The following is a 15,434-nucleotide window of genomic DNA, read 5'->3' as shown; positions in this document are numbered from 1 at the left end:
AGATTTGAGGTTTGCACACTCTGAAACCATGGGCTGAGCTGTAACTTGACCCCTTTTAGCAATGTTTGGAGCAGCTGGGATGCAGGGCACCAAGTCCCTAGGCTGCATACAGCACAGGGACCCTGGGCCTGGCCCACAAAACCACTTTTCCTCCTGGGCCTCTGGGCCTGTGATGGGAGGGGTTACCGTGAAAGTCCCTGACATGCCCTGGAAACATTTCCCTCATGGTCTTGGGTATTAAAATTAGGCTCCTTGCTACTTATGCAAATTTATGCAGCTGGCTTAAATTTCTCCTCAAAAAATGTTTTTTTCTTTTCTATTGCATTGTTAGGCTGCAAATTTTCTGAATTTTTATGCTCTGTTTCTCTTTTAAAACTGAATGCTTTTAACAGCACCCAAGCCACCTTTTGAATGCACTGCTGCTTAGAAATTTCTTCTGCCAGATACCCTAAATCATCTCTCTCAAGTTCAAAGTTCTGCAAATCTCTAGGACAGGGGCAAAATGTCGCCATTCTCTTTGCAAAAACATAAGAAGTCACCTCTTCTCCAGTTCCCAAGAAGTTCCTCATCTCCATCTGAGACCACTTCAGCCTGAACCTTATTGCTCATATCACCATCAACATATTTGTCAAAGCCATTCAACAAGTCTCTAGGAGGTTCCAAACTTTCCCACATTTTTCTGTCTTCTTCTGAGCCCTTCAAACTGTTCCAACTTCTGCCTGTTACCCAGCTCCAAAGTCACTTCCACATATTCAAGTATCTTTTCAGCAACACCCCACTCTACTGGTACCAATGTACTGTACGAGTCCATTTTCACACTGCTGATAAAGACATACCTGAGACTGGGAATAAAAAGAGGTTTAATTGGACTTATAGTTCCACAAGGCTAGGGAAGCCTCAAAATCACGGCAGGAGGCAAAAGACACTTCTTACATGGAGGCTGCAAGAGAAAAATGAGGAAACCCCTGATAAGCCTGTCAGATCTCATGAGACTTAGTCACTATCATGAGAATAGCACGGGAAAGACCAGCCTCCATGATTCAATGACCTCCCCCTGGGTCCTTCCCACAACACATGGGAATTCTGGGAGATATAATTCAAGTTGAGATTTGGGTGGGGGCACAGTTAAACCATATAACTTGAGAATGATTAAGATGCTGAGGAGAAGAATGTGTTTTCAGAAGCCGTTGAATGAAATGTTCTGTAAATATCTATTTGATCCATTTGGACTATATTTCAGATTAAGTCTAATTTTTCTTTGTTGATTTTCATCTGGAAGATATGTCCAATGCTGAAAGTGAGGCGTTGAAGTCTCCAGCTGTTATTGTATTGGAGCCTCTCTTTCTCTAACTCTAAAAATATTTGTTTTATTTCTGTGGGTGCTCCAGTATTGGGTTCATATATACTCGAAATTGTTACAGGCTCTTGCTGCATTGACCCTTTTATCATTATATAGGACTGTATTAGGCCATTTGCACACTGCTATAAGGAACTACCTGAGATTGGAAACATTATGAAGAAAAGAGGCTTAATTAACTCACGCTTCCACAGGCTTAGCAGGAAGCATGACTGGGAGACCTCAGGAAACTTAAAATCATGGCAGAAGGTGAAGGGGAAACAAGTACTTTCTTCACATGGTGGCGTGAGAGACAGCCAGCAAAGGGGGAAGTGCCAAACACTTTTAAACCATCAGACCTCAAGAGAACTAACTCACTATCATGTGAACAGCAAGGGGGAAATTCACTCCCATGATCCAATCACCTCCCACCAGGCCTTCCTCCAATTCAACATGAGATTTAGGCGGAGACACAAATCCAAACCATATCAGTGACCTTCTTTGTCTCTTCTTATTGTTTTTGTGTTGAAATCTATTTCGGCTGACATAAGTATAGCAATTTTAGCTCTTTTTTGGTTTCCATTGGCATGGAATATCTCTTTCTATCCCTTTATTTTCAGTCTATGTGTGTCTGTATAGGTGAAGTATGTTTCTTGTAGGCAATAGATCAATTAATTGTGTTCTTTCATTCACTGAACTAGTCTATGTCTTTTTGTTGGAGACTTTAGTCCATTTACATTTAATGTTATTATTGATAAGTAAAGCCTTAATCCTTCCATTTGTTATTTGTTTTCTGGTCATTTTATGCTCTTCTCTTCCTTCTTTCACTCCTCTAGCAAAGATGATTTTCTCTGGTGATATGATTTTAGTATCTTGCTTTCTATTTTTATTTGTTTGTATTTGTTGTGTTTTTGTTCTGAGGTTACTGTGAGGCTTGCAAATACTATCTTATAACCCATTATTTGGACATAACAAATTTACACAATTTGCATAAACAAACAAGTAAAAAGAAAACTAATAAAAACTTGCCTTAACTTTTTCCCCATGCTTTTTAACTTTGTGTTTTTCTATTTATATTATATTGTACTATGTCTTGAAAAGTTGTTGTAGTTATTATTTTTGATTGGCTCGTCATTTAATCTTTCTACTTAGGATAGCAGTAGTTTATACACCACAGCTGCAGTGTTATAACATTCTGTGTTTTTCTGTGCACTTACTATTACCAGTAAGATTTTTACCTTCAGTTGATTATTTATTTTTAATTAATGTCCTTTTCTTTCTGATTGAACTACTTCCTTTAGCATTTCTTGTAGGGTGTGTCTGATATTAATGAAATCTCTCAGTTTTTGTTTGTCTGAGAAAGTATTCCTCCTTCATGTTTGAAGGATATTTTCACCAGATATACTATTCTAGGCTAAAAGTTTTCTTTCCCTCAGCTCTTTAAATATGTCATGCCACTATGTCCTGCCCTGTAAGGCTTTCACTGAAAAGACTGCTGCCAGACACATCGGAAGTCCTTTGTAGGTTGTTTCTTTTCTCTTGCTGCTTTTAGGATTTTTTCTTTATCCTTGACATTTGGGAGTACAATTATTACATGTCTTGAGGTAGTCTTCTTTGGGTTAAGTCTTCCTGCTATTCTGTAACCTTCTTATACTTGGATATAGATATCTTTCTTTAGGTTGGGGAAATTCTTTGTTATTATCTCTTTGAATAAACTTTTACCCCTATCTCTTTCTCTATTTCCTCTTTAAGGTCAATAAATTCTTAGATTTTCCCTTTTGAAGCTATTTTCTATGTCCTGTAAGTGTGCTTCATTTTTTTTTCTTTTGTCTCCTCTGACTGTATATTTTCAAACAGTCTGTCTTCGAGCTCATTAATTCCTTAATTCTTACTTCCTCTTGATTCATTCTGCTAGTAAAGGACTCTGATGTATTCTTTAGTATGCCAATTATATTTTTTCATCTCCAGAATTTCTGTTTGATTCTTTTGTAATTGCTTCATTCTCTTTCTTAAATTGATCTGATAGAATTCTGAATTCCTTCTCTGTGTTATCTTGAATTTCTTTTGGGTTACCTCAAGACAGCTATTTTGAATTACCTGTCTGAAAGGTTCCATATCTCTGTTTCTCCAGGACTCGTCCCTGATGCCTTATCAGTTCATTTGATGAAGTCCTGTTTTCCTGGATGATGTTGATGCTAGCAGATATTTTTCAGTGCCTGGGCATTGAAGAGTAAGTTATTTATTGTAGTATTTACTGTCTGGGCTTATTTGTATCTCTCCTTCTTGGGAAGGCTTTCCAGATATTTGAATGAACTTGGGTGTTGTAATGCAAGTGGTTTGTGCCTTAGGAGGCACCCCAAGCCCAGCATGCTGTGGTTCTTGCAGACTCATACAGGTACTACCTTGATGGTCTTGGAAAATATCAAGGAGAATTCTCTGGATTACCAGGCAGAGGCTCTTCTCTTCTCTTACTTTCTTCCAAACATACAGTTTCTCTCTCTGTTCTGAGCCACCTAAAGCTGGGCATGAAGTGACGCAAGCATTCCTGTGTCCACCACCACTATGACTGCACTGGGTCAGACCTGAAACCAGCACAGCACTGGGTCTCACCCAAGGCCTGCTGTAATCACTCTCTGGCTACTGTCTATGTTCGCTCAAGGCTGTGGGGCTGTACAATCAGCAGGTGGCAAAACCATCCAAGCCTGTGTTCTTCCCTTCAGGGCAGGCAATGTTGTTCCTTATTCACCAGGTGGGTCCTGAAGTGCTGTCTGGGAGTCAAGGACTAGAATCAAAAACCTTAGAAGGTGACCTGGTATTGTATTGTATTGCAGCTGTGCTGGCACCCAAACCGCAAGACACAGGCTTTCCCATTCTTACCTGCCCTTTCCACTCAAGGCAGAGGAGCCTCACCACAGAGCTACCTCCAACCCTGGCCACGAGCAGTGCTACCAGACTACTACACATGTTTCCTTAAGGCCGAAGGTCTCTTAAGTCAGGTTGTGGTAAATGCTGCTTGGCCTGGGTTTCACCCTTCAGAGTAATAAGATCCCCTCTGGCCCAGGGAAGGTCCTGAAATGCCATCCAAGAGTCAAGTCCCAGAGTCAGAGACCCCAAGAGCTCAATTGGTGTTCTACCCCTATGGTGGTTTTGGTATCTAAGGTGCAGGATAAAGTCTCCTTTACTTTTCCCTCTGCTTTTCTCAAGCAGAAAGAGTTTTTCCCTATAGCCACCACAGCTGGTAATATGCTGAGTCTCACCTGAAGCCAGCAAGTCTCAGAGGCTCACCAAGGGCCTTGATGTAGTACCTGGGTATCGCTGCAGGTTATTCAGGGCCCAGGGGTTCTTCAGTTAGCAGGTGATTAATACTGGCGTGGCTGGAAAGGCTGCCTTTCCTTCAAGGCAGCAGGTTTCCTTCTGGCCCATAGTGTGTCTAGAAATGTCATCTGAGAGCTAGGGCCTGGAACAAGGGCATCACGACTCTGACCAATGTCCTATCCTGCTGTGGCTGAGCTGGGATCCATGATGCAAGATGAAGTTCTCCCCACCCTTTCCTCTCCTCTCTTCAGACAGAAGGAAGGGATCTCTTTTGGAGCCATGAGCTGTGCAGCCTGGGATTGGGGAGGGGTAATGCCAGCGCTCGCTTGACTTCCCTAGCTGGTGTCTCAGTATATCGTAGTGACCCCCGCCACCCCTAGTCTACTATCTCCAGGCCTAGGTCAGCCCTAAGACTCACCTAGGTCTTGCAGTCCTTATGGCCTAGACTGCCTTTCAAGTTTACTTAGGGAATCAGAGCACTTTGGCCCTCAGTGGAGAGGTATGCAGGCACTCGTGTTTGAACTTCTGAGGTGAGAGATTCCCCTTTTGCTAAGACTAATTTAAATGCTCCCTTTGTGGGAAGACTTCACCTGAGTTTTGTCTGGTTTTCCTTCCTGGTCTAACAGAACAGTACTGAGTTCAATTCCTCACAATTGTTTTGTTCTCCCGCCCCCAGTACCCAGAGAACGTCTACACACCAGGACACTGCTGTTGGAGATGAGGGAGGAGTGGGGTAAGAGATTCAGGGCTGTATTTTTATTCTCTTCAGTGCCTCATTCGGCAATATGAAGTTAAAACCAGGTACTGTAAGTATTCACCTGATTTTTGGTTCCTATGCAGGTGTTTTTTCTGTGTAGTTGTTAAGTTGGTGTCCTTGTGGGGAGGGATGATCAGTGAACCTTTCTATTCTGCCATCTTGCTCCACCCCTCCTCCTGTAATGAACATTTTAAGCCTGGTTGCATGGTGTAGGGCAGCAGTGATCAAGTGGAATGGGGCACAAGAGATATCTTGGGGTAAGAGAATTTACCTATATCCTGATTATGGGATTGGTTATATACATTTTTAAAAGTAACAAAATTCAAAATATTTTTCACATAAAATCGCTGGAAAATATCATATGTACATTTACTAATGGTGGTAGACAGGATTGCTTGCTAAAGGTGATTAGGATTCCAAACGACAATGCATACAAATTTATAGTTCACAAATGAATGCAATAGAGAAATAGCATTAAAGCAAGGATATGTATCACAGCCGAAGGCCTTACAACAAGAGGTCCTGAGAGGCAAGGCATGACTCCCAGCTGTGTGTAAGGGCAGTGTGGATGCGTTTTTTCTCTCAGATCAGTTACTACCAATTTGTGCACAACTCACCTTGGAACCAGGGAATACCTAATACTCTGTAGGCCATGTAAGCATATTCCTACTATGGTACTAGCCTCAATGGCAGAACGCTCTAGGGTTCGCCCTGAGGCCAGGTACAAATTTCTAGTATTATTTTATTGATTAAACAACACTAACAAACTAGTATAAAAGTCCTGGGACACATGATTACAAAGCAACAATATTAAGTACATTTCATGCCTTGCCCAAGGGTCAGTATTACGCAGATACTTTAGCAAGACAACTCAGGCTAATTCTAGGTCTGCTGGAATTAACCCTCATAGCACGGTAAATAATACCTAATGAACAACAACAATAAAAATGGCAAATGGTAAACCACTATATAAACATAATGAATTACGTAAGTAGTACTTGCTTTGCACCATTTCATGGTAATGGAGAGTGATTACATTACACTAACATGCGTAAGTTTCAGATAACATAATACCATGCAAGTGAGGACTGCCTGTAGTATAATTATAAACGTGTAATACTTATTTCTATAAGCCATGTGGTAAAAACTATTCCATCAATTTTGATTATACGTTCTGGCAATATTAAAGGGCTAGTTAAAATTATCCAAGTCCAGATTATGTTGTAGTTTGATCTCTGACTCAATCTTCAATTGAACATGTTAATTTGTAAATGATTACTCTCAAAAATTTATTTTATTCTCTGTGAAATCAAGATAACAATCTTGTCATGATTGACAAATAAAATGCATGTAAAGCACTGGGAATATGCAGGCAGTCAATGAATGGCAATTACAAGAATGGCTTTATGAACATGCAAACTGTGCATTCATATAGGGCCTCAAGCTCAGAAGGGGTAAATACTTGGTTTACTGCTCTGCTGTCATTATCTTGAAAGTCTTAATAGTTTTATCTAGAAACTCTGAACTTATACTTTGTAAGTGATGTCCAGATAGAACAATGGATTGTGTACAATATGTATGTCCCGTTTTCCACTGACACATAGTAATAGTGTACCATGAGCATAGAATTCTGGTAGACTTGAGATGCAGAGAGACTCAGAGTGTGTGCCTGACAAGTATGCTCTGACTACAACTAATTTAGTGGCACTAACATGCTTTCTAATTGAACCAAAACTTTCTTTGTATGCAGAAAGAAGGCAGTTGTGTTCTAAGAAACATGAGTGACCAAAGAACCTTGTCATATCCTTTCTCATTCATGTTACTTTTCTGTATTAGCCAACCACTTGCACTGAAAATAATAACGTAGAAGGAAAGGGAAAAATAAAACGAAACATCATTCCTTTGCCTTTCAATCCTTCTTTACTTATTACTAAGATAAAAGTAGAAAATGTTACTAGAATGCGCAGGCATCAAGAAGTAAAGCAAAAGCAGTTGTTTTGGTTTTATTAAGTTTCACTGCTCTGGCAAGAATGAAACACTTGTGTATGCGCAAGCTACAAAATACAAATGGCGTAATTTTGACAATTCCACATACAGCATAAGCAATCTTATATTTACATTAAAATTGGCATTGCACCATATACAGTAATATGCATCTTAATAAAAACATTTTTAATGGGGTTCCTATATACAGCCCAAAAAGACATCATTCATTTACTCTGTGTTATCTTATTTTTTTTCTTGAAGGAAACTGAAAAATGAGATATAAAAGGAATGCATATTGACACAGCTAGTGTCTGAAAGAGAAAACTGCATGAGTAAATTTCAATAGTGTATTTGGTAACCGAACCTGAAAGGTGGGTACTGGTTTACAAGTCTGTTCTGGGAAATAGAAACCTTAGTGATTTGGTGTTTCCTTGGTGATAGGTCTTTCTTTTCAGATGTATTGTCTTTGTAAAGGCAGAGGTGAAAACTTTGGCTGATGATTGTTTACTTATTCTGTTGGATCAGCTTATCCACAGTACTACTAATTTGGAGTTTAGATATGAAATAATGGTAAGGTAAAATTAAAGGGAGTGTGAAAAAAATCATATGAAAATATGGTTGAAAATATTATTGAATAAAGTTTTTATGCATTTAAGGACTCACATACTATATTTCTGTTTAAAGTCCCTTTTAGAAAAAAAATAACTATTCTGGATATGCTTTTCACCTAGAGAAAACACCAATAATGATCCATGGTGAACAACTTATTTTCCTTCTATGGCAAAAAATTTTAGATGTATTCAGTAAGTATTACATTCAATAGAAGTTTTAGAATCATCAGCTTTTTTCTAATAGATAATTGTTGTTTTGTTTTATTTTGAGCTATCCATTGAGGTTTAATCTCCATATCAGTTTTTACATATATATATATGTGGGTATAGCTAGGCACTTAACACAGAAGACATGGACACAGTCTGCAGACGGACAATACAGTTTGGCTTTGAAGGGGCTATTCCAGACCTTGAAACAAGAGAGTCAGTCCACAGAAGGAAGTAGCCGAATACAATGCCTTACCTCTAAGTGACAGGAGGTTTTAGAATGTTTTCTTATGAAGAGATGGGATATATAGATTTCTGAGAATTAGCTGAAATAATCAGCCAACTCAAAAGCGAAAGTAACTTAAGCTTCATAGCTTGAGATACATAAATATCTAAAAACAAATGGAATATGAAGATTTTAGAGTTTAGGTCTTTAATGCCATGAAGTTCTTTCAGCAATACCATTGATTTTCCTTCCAACTATGAAGATGGAAATAATAAAAGCCTCTAAGAGATGAGGAAAACTAATTCTATTATAGTTTCATACTTTTATAAAAATATTTTAAAGAAAAACTACTGAAAACAAAAGCTGATTATTTCTTCTTTGGGTGTTGTCTAAGGCAAATCGTACAATTTTTCTATTTATGTCATTCAAGCTAATACACTTAGTGGCATAAGAAAAAAGTGTTGACATCACACTGTCACGCTTTTTTTCCATCCCTCCCTTCCTCTCTCTCCTACTTCTCTCCTCTCTCTCTCTCTGTTCTTTTCTTTTTCATTTCTTTTTATACTTTTCTCTTCTTCACTACATCCTTATTCCACTCCTTCATCTCATGGGAACAGCATTATTTGAGGAAAATCTGAGTTTTAAGACTGTGCAGATGTGGTTTTTGAATTACGGTTTTTCAATTTATTAACAATGCTACTTCGGGTATATTAATATTATTTAAGTGCTCAGACTTTCAGTTTCCTTATCTACAAAATGGAGTAAATATTTATCTATTTCACAGGGTTTGGGATGAGGATTAAATAAGATCTATAAAGTGCCAGACTAGTGGCCCACTCATAAAAGGCATTCTGTTGCTGTCAGTTTTTTGTTGCTTTTCTTTTCCTTTAGCAAGGAGAATTGGGTTTGGAAATCTATACAATCCATTAGCTTTAAGGCCAAAATAGATCTCTTACTTGTTGTGCAAGGGAAATTTTAAAATCCTGATCAAAATAATTACTGACTGATCCTTGGTATAAGAATATAATACTAAGAAGACTCATTAGCTAAAAGCAACTTAATAGCTGCCCTGTTTTAAAAAAATTAAAGCACTTTTCATACTTCCACAGTTGGATATCTTCCCAGGTTTTTGCTCAAAACTAATTTATAGGAACTATAGTTCCCTTTTCATAACTCTGACACCCTGACTCCATATCTCAAAATATGGTTGTTTTGTTGTTTTCTAGTTTGATTCTTTGTGTCTCCTTTAGGCACTGGTTCCATGATACACCATTTATGGGACAATTTAAGGCAGTACATTTTAATGAAGATGGAATGCTTCCTTTAAAGAAGTAATAATTTATTTATAGAAAGATTATTCTATAATAGTTTTTACTACAGCATATCTTAAAATAGCAAAAATTCGGAAAACAATCTATTTTTCCAAGTAATTGGTGACACATAGGGTGTTGCTGCTATGCCAGCATTAACAATGACATGTAATATTTTATATAATATAATAATATATTGTGAAAAGGGACTTTATAAAAGTATTTAATGTTATGTGATTCCAATATGATGTTAAACAAATAACTGTATTTGTGTAATATATTGTTTAGAATAAGGACTAGAAAAATACATTCTAATATGTAATATATTTATCACTTGATATGACTTCAGGTGATTTTTATTTTCTTTGAAGTCCTGGTATATTTAACTTTTTACATAAACATTAATTTTATAATCTACAAAAAGGTTAAAGAAAAGAAAAAAGGGAAATCAAGTGTATTTCATATAAATTCATGTGCATTATACTTAAGACAATCCATTCTTGAATGGTTATGCGTATATTATCCTGCTAGCTACTGATCTATCCATCCATCAGAAAAGGTAGGGATAATTAACATTTGACCAGACTATATGGACATTCAAAGAAAGCTAGATTGGAATGATCACTCTTAACTTTATGGAAAGAACAGAGGATGTTGTTCATAAATTGACGTAAATATTCATTTTAGCAAAATTCACTTTATCTTGAAAATGCTTCTTAGCTCAATTCATATTCTAATTTTTCTAGGCAGTCCCTCTTAATATTTTGAATCAAAAGAAATCCCTCTACTTTCTTGCCTTTTCTTATTTGTAACTCTAAATAATGGAAATGGCTCCATCACATTTTATTAATTTCTATATGTCTCTAGCACCTAGAAAAATGTTTCTATATTAATTGTAGAATTAGGTTTCTGTTTCTATGGTAACAAATTCTCATAAACTTTGTGGGTGAAACAATACGACTTTTCCCAGTTCTGTGGTCAGAATCCTGATACAGCATGGCTTATCTGTTTTTTTTGTTTTGTTTTGTTTTAAGTCTCACAAGATCAAAATCAAGGTGCCAATAGGACCGAGTTTATTTATGGAGGCTCTAAAGGAGAATCTACTTCCAAGCTCATGTAAGTTCTTAGCAGAATTCATTTCCTTGTGACTGTATAGCTGAGGTCCTTCTATACATGTTGACTGTCAGCAGAGAGCTTGCCACAGCTCCATAAAGCCACCTGCATTCTCATGGTGTTTCTCCCACCATCTTCAAACCAGAAAGGGCAAGTCAAGCCCTTCTCATGATTTGATTCTCTCTGACTTGCCCTCTTGTACACCTCCTTTGCCCCCCACCAAATAACTTCTCTGATTTCAACAGTTTGTGTGATTACATTCAGCCTGCCCAGACTATCCAGAATAATCTCCCTATTTTAAACTCTTTACTTCTAATCAATAACATATCAGCTTTCAATGTGTGATTAAATTGAACCCACCCAGACTACCCAGAATACTTTCCCCATTTTAAATTCTCTACTTCTAACTATATCTGCAAAGTCTCCTCTGCCAACTGAGGTAATCTATTCTTAAAATCCAATGATTAGTGTATGGACATCTTTGGGGGAACATTCTGCCTAAGACATATGGATTCAATAAGTAATTATTGAATTAAATTATCCAGATACATTACATTTAGATATCTTAATAACTTAAAAGGGAAAGTTATGCCTAAATAACTTGTGGGAAGCTTCTAAGTTTTACAACCTCACAGGCCTGAAACAAAGAAATAGCTATATTTTCCTAACTCACATATATTAGAAATTGCTAGACCTTTGATACGCCAGATAGTCTCACTTATTTCTGAAGACTCTCTAGGTTATGTTTCTTCTATCTGATATCTTCCATCTTCTTCTATGATTTTATTATCTGCAATCCATTGGGCTATTGTTAATATTGCCTGGGCCCATAACATTGTACAGGGGTATCACTACCAGTATTCCTGGTGGACAAATATTTGCAGAAATTCCCAAACTGCTATCATCTAGTTTTACCAATTGCACCAGCCTTTCCTACTACACAGAGTGGGCTATCAGCTATTATCATCTATACAACCTTGGATGGGGTACCACCAGAGGTGCTGCGCACCATATCAACCCCATCAAAATGCTGAGACACTGTCATCATTAGCAAAGCACTAATGCATAGAAGCAACATCAAATTCCATTCAGGAAATGAGAGAATCTTCTCTTCCCCTTCCCCCTTTTTGGAATACTCTGAACAAAATGACAAGTATCCTTATACACATACAGAAAAGAAGAGACAGACACACACAGACACAAAAGGAAAGCTATGCAAAAATGAAGATAGAGATTGAAGTGATGCATCTGCAAGGCAAGGAACATAAAAGATTGTTGAAGTCACCAAGAGTTAGGAGGGAAGGATGGAACAGTTTCTCTCTCAATGCCTCTAGAAGGAACCAACCCTCTTAACCCCTCCATTTTAGACTTCTGGACTGTGGAACTATGAGAAAATATTATATTGTTTTAAGCTACCCCAAGTTTGTTGTGCTTTGTTAAAAGAGCCCTAGAAAACTAATACACATGGCATATTACTTGTGCTAAGCACATGCAAGCGCATTATTTTCATTGGCTCACAAGGGCCATTTAAGGCAGATATTATTTTATTGATTTTACAAGTAAGAAAGCAAAAATGAGAGCAGTGTGTTGACTTTCCTAAGATAGTACAGTGAGGTATTTGGATACCGGATCCAACGGCTTTTACCAGCTACCCATAATCATTTGTTCACTCATCAAACATTACTGAATTTATCCTTTTTTCTCCAGGTATTTTATTTTTTGTTCTGGCAAGATATGAAGACAATGAAGCACTCCTTGCCATCAAGCTGGTTTCAGTCTATGTCATGGCATACAGAAAAATGTATGCTTTATGGAGCAGCAGTCACAAAGAAAATATTTTCCAGTAACTTTGGTTGAGGGAGGTGAAACTTTGGTTGAGGGAGGTGAAACTGTCCATTGTGAACTATGGACCCAGGATAACAGACTAAAGTCAAAGAAATAGATTAAGAAGACTACACTAATCTATATTTAACAATGATTATTATTTATAAAATGCTTTGTAGTTTTTAAAATATTTTCACATAATTATCTCACAATAAATGAGACTCAGTGTAAGTAAGTGACTTACTCATAGTTGAGGAACTAATACTCGAATAAGGCTGGGAATTGAACTTGTGTCCTCTTCATCCAAAACTGATATTCATTGTATCATACCAAGCTATCAGGAAATTCCATATAGTAAATAACTTGCATTTCCTTTATCTTCTTTTCCATATTGGTCTCATGAGATCACTGCATCTTCCACTTTTCCATGGTAGCACTAATCACAATTATACTTAAAATAGTTTGTTGTGTACTATAATTTTTCTGTGGTAGGATCCAATTCAGGATCACATGTTCCATTGTGTTGTCATATTTCTTTAGTTGCCTTTAGTATAGTAGATTTCCTCAGAATATATTTTTCTTTCATTACCTTAGTATTTTTAAAGAGTGTGAGCCATTTATTTTGTAGACTTCCTCTCAATTTGGCTTGTCTGAGGTCTACTCAAGATTAGATTTATGTTACGCATTCAGGAGATATACCACAGATATGGCATTGAGTCCTTCTAGTGCATTGTATCGAGAGACATCTAGCAATGACTACCATTACCCACATATGGGTTCCTAGAAACTATTTTCACTAACAATAACAAAGGACTGCCTTGAGAAATGCCTAATTTCAGAGTTGAAACTAGAATATTCAGAATAATCCTGAAACAACTTGATATTTCAGAAAATAAGAAAGCTGTTAAACAGCAATGATTATAAGCCAAAAGGACATAAAATCCAAATTTAATTCATTGCCACTGGACAGATCTGTGAGAATTTGAGCATTAAAATAAGAACTGATAAGAGAGAGTTGTAGCCTATTGATTAGGTAATTGATGAGTTCATTAAGCATAAATACAGAAAATTAGAAACCTTCTTTGTAAATAATATATGTAGAAGAAATGTAATTTTTTAAAAATAAAATTTATAAGACCCAATCTTCTGCTTGGTTCATTTGCCATTTACCCATACCAACTAACACAGTGATTGGCATGTAATAAGTATTCATTACATAGTTATTTGCTATGTAAATAATTGAATTAATAGATGAACACTAGATTCTTGCCATGATTTCATTTTCAAAAAGAGAATGAGACTTTAGCCAAAGCATTATATATTTTTAGGTCCCAGTTACCTGTACATAAAATAAAGTTTGATGATATCAACTACTTGAAAGCAGGAATCTGGGACAGATATTCTCTTTATGTCCATTCTAGATTTCTAAGTCAAGATTTCTGATTGCTAGATCCAGTTTGGGTCTCTCTTGAAGATAGTTCATATTATTTTGAAACTGTTGCCTGGGACTTTCTGTCACTGCAGTGAGTTATTGAACAAATAAATTAATGTTGAATAATGCTTTATGCAGTGTTTATTTAGGTGGAACTGGGGTGAACCTATTTTGTGACTCACTGTTACATTTTTTTTGTTACACTGGAGACGTGTTTGAATATTTACATATTTCACACCAATTGTTAAGTTATGAATTCATGTAAGTTTGGCCAACAACAAGTTCCATATTTCATTGCTTTCGCCATGCCAAAGAAGGACTGTAATTAAAGTTATTTATAATTAAAGATTTAGGATTATGAGAAACAGTGCAAGTGGGGACATTTAAAGGCTAATAAAATGTATTCATAGGATGAGTAGTTTTGCTACTCACTTTATGCTGACTTCTGTACCGCACACCATTAATAAACTCAATATATATTGTTTAAAAACTCTCTTTAAATCTTACAAAGTATTAGAGAGTGAAAGAGTAAATCATTATCTGGGTTACTACAGAAGGAAAAATATATGAATTAAAATGTCCAAGGTAACAAAGAATATCAAGGCTGAAGAACAGATAAACACTATTAGTGGAAAACTGTTGGATTGCAAAGCTCAAAATTTAAATTTAACCTAACTCAAATCAAGGTGAAACTTCATTGTAAAGATACTGAGGTGTTTCACGGAACTCACAGAATGGAATGCAGCTCGTGTCTGGACCTTAAGAAAAAAATTAATCCAAAAATTGAATATTACCAGAAAAATATTTTGTCATCCAGAAATCCTCTCTCTCTCTCTCTCTTTCTGCTTCTCCTCTTCCTCTTTTACCTCCTGCTTGTCCTCCTCCTTGTTGTCTTCATCCTTCTTGTCTCTGTTATTCATGATGATAGGAAACATGGCTGCCGCATACAATACTTGAGCTTTAAATCTTACAACTACCAGGTGTCTACACCTATACTGAATGCAGCTTGGAAAACATAGACTTAATACACAAAACGGCATTATGGCTTTACTTTACATTGACATGGAGGAGAAGGGTAGAGAATTTCCCAGGAAATTGTTCTCAGTACACTAGCAATTATTGAGGGTACAGTGTGTCCCAGGTGCTTTACATCCAATAATTATATTAAGCAATTATTACTCACAGTTGTTAAATGAGGAAATAATAGACATGAGAAGGCATATAAACTGCTCATAGCACTTAGTGTGTGGTGGAGCTAGTATGTAAACTCGTATTTATTTGACTATAGACAAATGTTATGTCTTCTTTCTGTTAAAT

At 36.8% G+C, this 15,434-nt stretch overlaps 1 pseudogene; it reads right to left on the bottom strand.

Moving 5' to 3' along the window:
* LOC100448753 (protein enabled homolog) overlaps window positions 1–15,157 on the bottom strand; it is a 49,146-nt pseudogene extending 33,989 nt beyond the window's left edge.
* Between the last annotated feature and the right edge of the window lie 277 nt (window positions 15,158–15,434).

This window comes from Pongo abelii, chromosome 2 (assembly GCF_028885655.2).
Source record: "Pongo abelii isolate AG06213 chromosome 2, NHGRI_mPonAbe1-v2.0_pri, whole genome shotgun sequence".
Lineage (NCBI taxonomy): Eukaryota > Metazoa > Chordata > Mammalia > Primates > Hominidae > Pongo > Pongo abelii.
This window is presented reverse-complemented; position numbering and strand designations above follow the sequence as displayed.